The sequence below is a fragment of the Petaurus breviceps genome, unplaced genomic scaffold (genome assembly GCF_028583685.1).
Source record: "Petaurus breviceps papuanus isolate PSGF00001 unplaced genomic scaffold, PetGlider_PUasm1.0 171, whole genome shotgun sequence".
Taxonomy (NCBI): Eukaryota; Metazoa; Chordata; class Mammalia; order Diprotodontia; family Petauridae; genus Petaurus; species Petaurus breviceps.
In genome coordinates, this window is record NW_027185754.1 from 17,271,138 (window position 1) to 17,276,741 (window position 5,604).

General features: G+C 34.2%; 1 pseudogene; it reads right to left on the bottom strand.

The window, feature by feature from the left end:
• Nucleotides 1–2,417: 2,417 nt before the first annotated feature.
• LOC138157286 (small ribosomal subunit protein eS10-like) lies at nt 2,418–2,901 on the bottom strand (annotated as a pseudogene).
• Between the last annotated feature and the right edge of the window lie 2,703 nt (nt 2,902–5,604).

Genomic DNA, 5,604 nt, shown 5'->3' on the forward strand with positions numbered 1-5,604 from the left:
CTGTGTTTAGGTACAACAAGAACATATGGTTACAATGAGAAAGCCCTAGGATAGTCAAAAAGCCCCAGAGTTACCAGAAAGCCCCAGGGTAGGGACCTTGAAAGTCCTGAGAAGCAGCAGTAGCCAATGAACAAAGACCAGCATAGTAGTGCCACAGTGATCAAACAGGAATAGCTCAGGTCCGAGGTCTCAGAGACCCCTAACACTTTATCCTGAGATATAAGAGAAGGACAAGATTAAGTTCCCTGAATTTCAAAGATATGGCAGAGGGGTTAACCCAAAGAGGTACAAGTCAGCACAATAACCCAGGGGGCCCAAAGCAAGTCCAAATAAGACCTTTCAACTCTACACGAAAACACACCAGGAAGGAGCACCTGACTGACATAAAGCCCCAATTCAAGAAAAACTTGAAAGATGCGTAAATTAAAGAAAATGTCAACCAGCATCAAAACTTAATGCAAATTCAAAGATCCTCCAAAAAAAAAGTAATTCCTTAACAATGGCAACCTGAATGGTAAATCTGAATTTCAAAGACAAAATGGATTTTTCACAAGGACCCTATGAATCTTTTGAAGAAGTAAAGCAAAAGATTTTCAGAAATTAAAGTTCTGGAGGAAAAAATTATAAGTAGCTTAGAAGAGAAAGTAACAAACTTTCAAAATTTTTACTTGTAACATTCTTTTTTTGTTTTTAATTCTAGATTCTCTCTCCTCCATCCCCTCCTCCTTAACTGAGAAAGCAAGCAATGTGATATCAATTATATATGTGAAATTATGTAAAGCATTTCAATATTAGATATGCTTGTTTAAAAAAGGCAAGAAAAATAAAATTTTTAAAAACTATAATTTGCACTCAGAGTTCATCATTTTTTGTCATGAATCCTTTGGAATTTTCAGAGATTATTGTATTTGATCAGAGTACCTAAGTATTTCACAGTGGATTATTGTTACAATATTGCTGTTATGCATCAAATTTTCTCCTAGTTCTGCTCACCTCACTTTGCTTCACTTTATATAAGTCTTCCCAGGTTTTTTCTGAAAAGATTTTTCTCATCATTTTTTTATAGCACAATAGTTTTCCATCACAATCACATACCAGAACTTGTTCAGCTATTCCCCCAATTAATGGGAATCCCCTCAATTTCTAATTCTTTGCCACCACAAAAAGAGTTGCTACAAATAAATATATACTTATATGTATAGGTATGTATATGTGTGTGTATTTTTTTATATAGATCCTTTTCCTTTTTCTTTCATCTCTTTGGTATACAGATCTAGTAGTGGTATTGTTAGGTCATAATTTCATAACCCTTTGGGCGTAGTTCCAAATTATTCTCCAGAATGATTGGACAGCTCCACCAGCAGGGTATTAGTGTTCCTATTTTCCCACATGTCCTCCAGCATTTGTCATTTTCTTTTTCTGTCATGTGAGCCAATCTGATAGGCATGAGGTGGTACTTCAGAGTTGCTTTAATTTGCATTTCTTTAACCAATAATGATTTAGACCATTTTTTTTCATATGACTATAAGTAGAATTAATATCTTCTTCTGAAAAAGACCTATTTCATACCCTTTGGCCATTTGTCAACTGGAGAAAGACTCTTATTTTTATAAATTTGATTCTGATCTCTATATATTTGAGAAATGAGGCCTTTTCAGTGAAACTTACTATAAAAATTTTTCCCCAGTTTTCTTTTCCTTCTAATTTTGGCTCTATTGGCTTCATGCCAAAAAAAATTTAATTTCATGTAATCAAAATTATGCATTTTATTTCCTGTGATCCTCTCCATCTCTTGTCTAGTCAAAAACTCTTCCCTTAAGGTAAACTTGTCCATGATCCCCTAATTTACTTTTGATACCATCCTTTACGTCTAAATCATTTATCTGGGTCAGCCAGGTGGCACAGGAGGACCTGAGTTCAAATCCAGCCTCAGACACATAGTAGCTGTGTGACCCTCTGCAAGTCACTTAATCCCAGTTTCCTCCCTGAAACAACAACAAAGCTAAACCATTTATTTGTTTTGACCTTATCTTGGTACACAGTGTGAAAGGTTGGTCTGTGCCTACTTTCTGCCAAAGTGCTTTCCAATTTTCCCAGAAATTTTTGTCAAATGTCCAAAAGCTTGGGTTTATCAAACTCTAGATTATTGTGGTCATTTACGACTGTATATTATGTACTTAATGTGTTCCATTGATCCCCCACTCTATTTCTCAGCCAGTACCAGATTGTTTTAATGATTACCCTTTGTAATATAGTGTGCAATCTGGAACTATTAGATTGCCTCCCTTTAGATATTTTTTTCTTTGATTCCTTGATGTTTTTGACATTCTGTTCTTCTAGATGAATTTTGTTGCCATCTTTTTTAGCTCTTTTTCCCCCAAAATTTTATTCAATATGAAACATATCTCTACAGTTTTTTATTGAGGAGGTTGACCGCATCCACAACCAAAGCCACCTCTAAATTGGAATTCTGTTGCTGACCCAGCCCCAGCCTCGGCCTTCTTGTCAGCACCAGGAGGAGCAGCACTTAGTCTGTATGTGTCTCTGTCAACTTCACCCCGAGTAAGTTGGGCAGGTCGCTCACCCTCCAGACCTTTGGGCCTTGGCCTTCCTGTCTGAGGATGACTTCTGTGGAGTGTGGCAGGCACAATCTCAGGGGGAAGGTGAAGGTAATCCCAGAGGTACTGAATACCCTCATTGGTGAGGTACCATTAAAAATGCCTCCTTAACATAGCCATGAGACTTTAGAGACTGCATGGCCTTCATGACATGGAGATTGGGCACATTCTTGTCTGCCAGCTCAGGGTGCTTTGGCATGTGAACAACCTTCTTGGCTACCATTACTCCCTCCTTAAAAAGGAGTACACAGATGGCAATTGGGTTCTTCTTGGGCATCAACATCTTGGCGGTGGGGCAGCAGTTGCTGCTCTAGACAGAGCCCGTGACAGAAAGGCTTTTCTAGCTCTTTAAAACAATTCTTTAGTAGACTGGTACGGCACTGAATAAATTAAATTAACTTTGGTAGAAGTGCCATTTTTATTACATTGGCTTGGCCTACCCATGAGCAACTAATATTTCTCAAATTGTTTAGATCTGTCTATTTCTCTGAAAAGTGTTTTATAATTGTTTTCATGTTGTCCCTGGGTCTGTCTTGGAAGGCAGACTCCCAATTATTTTGTATTATCTGTAGTTACTTTCAATGGAATTTCTCTATCTCTTGCCATTGGGTTTTGATGGTAGTATATAGAAATGGTGATAATTTATATGGGTTTATTTTATATTCTCCAACTTTGTTGAAGTTATTGATTGTTTCAACTAGTTTTTTAGTTGATTCTCTATGGTTCTCTAAGTATACCATCCTATCATCTGCAAAGGGAGGTACTTTTGTTTTCTCATTGACTATTTTTATTCCTTTAATTGCTTTCTCTTGTCTTAATGTTATAGCTAGCATTTCTAGTATGATATTGAATAACAGTTGTAATAATGGGCATCCTTGCTTCAATCCTGATCTCACTGGGAAGATCTCCAGTTCATCCCCATTACAGATAATGTTTGCTGATAATTTTAAATAGGTACTACTTATCATTGTAAGAAATGTTCCATTGATTCCTGTGCTTTCTAGTATTTTTTAATAGGAATTGCTGGTGTATTTTGTCAAAGGCTTTTTTCTACATCTATTGAGATAATCATGGACTTTTATAAAAACTTTTTATTATTGATGTGGTCAATTATATTGATAGTTTCCTAATACTGCACCAGCCCTGAGTTCCTGATATATACCTGGTATATGGTTGTAATCTCCTTGGGAGTATTATATTTAAATTTTTTGCATTGATATTTAAGGAAATTGGTTTATACTTTTCTTCATCTGTTTTTTGCTCTCCCTGGTTTAGGTATCAAAACTGTATATGTATCATAAAAGGAATTTGGTAGGACTCCTTCTTTACCTATTTTTTTCAGTGGCTTATATAGTATTGATATTAACTATTCCTTAAATACTTGGTAAAAATCATTTGTAAATCATCTGGTTCTGGGGATTTTTATTTTAGGGAGCTCCTTTGTGGCTTATTCAAATTCTTTTTTCTATGATAGGATTGTTTCAATATCCTATTTCCTCTTAATCTAGATTGCTTATATTTTTGTATATATTCATGTATTTCCCTTAGATTGTCACTTTTATTGGCAAATAATTGAACAAAATAGTTCTTAATAATTTCTTTAATTTAATCTTGGTGATGCATTCAGTCTTTTCATTTTTGGTACTGGTGATTTGGTTTTTTTCTTTCTTTTTTTTTAAATCAAATTAATCAATGGTTGATGTTTTATTTGTTTTTTTACCCCCTAAAACTAGCTCCTAGTTTTATAAGTTTAAAGAGTTTTTTACTTTCAGTTTCATCAATTTCTCCTTTGATTTTCAGGATTTCTCTTTGGAGTTTAATTGAGGATTTTTAATTTGTTCTTTTTCTAGTTTTTCTTTTTAAATTTCATGCCTAGTTCATTGATCTGTTATTTCATTTTTATTGACAAAAGCATTTAGAAATATAAATTTTCCCCTAAGTACTGCTTTGGCTACTGTTTTGGTATGTTGTCTCATTGTTGTCATTATCTTTAATGAAATTATCAATTGTTTCTATGATTTGTTCTTTGACCCACTCATTCTTTAGGATTAAATTATTATTTTTCAATTAATTTTTATTTTCTGCTTGCCAGACCCATTATTAAATGTAATTTTTATTGCATTATGATCTGAAAAGTCTACATTTAATATTTCTGCTTTTCTTCATCTCCTCATGAGGTTTTTATGCCCTAATGCAATGTCAGTTTTTTTGAAGTTGCCATCTACTTCTGAGAAAAGGGTATACCCACTTTTATTCCCACTCAGTTGTCTCCAGAGGTCTGTCATATTTATTTTTCTTAAGTTTGTTAATTTCTTTCTTATTTATTTTATGGTTGGATTTATCTAATTTTGAGAGGGGAAAGTTAAGGTCCCACACTATCTCACTTTTATCATTTCCTTCTATAACTCACTTAACTTTTCCTTTAAGAATTTGAATGCTCTACCATTTGATACATGTATATTTAGTATTGATGGTACTTCATTATATTTGGTACCTTTTAGTAAAATACATTTCCCAAGCTTAACTCTTAATTAGGTCTATTTTTGCTTTTGTTTTGTCTGAGATTATGATAGTTACCCCTACCTTTCTTATCTCAGCTGAAGCATAATAGATTCTGCTCCAGAGACTTTGTATGTTTCTCTTTGTTATTGTGTGTTTTTCTGTTTCAAGTGTATTTTTTGCAAACAATATATTGTTGGATTCTGATTTCTAATCTAGTCTACTCTTCACTTCTGTTTTATACATGAGTTCAATCCATTCACATTTACAGTTATCATTACTAACTACATGTTTTCCTTCAACCTATTTTGTTAGGTTTATCTTTTTCTGTCTCTTTTTATCCTGCCCCTCCTTAAAAAATCTGTCTTTCTTCTGACCATTTCCTCCATTGATCCACTTTCCTTTTTTTTTGCCCTCTCCCCTTTCTTTATCCCCTTCCCTTCTTGTTTTATTTTTGGGTAAGATAGATTTCTGTGTCCAACAGAGT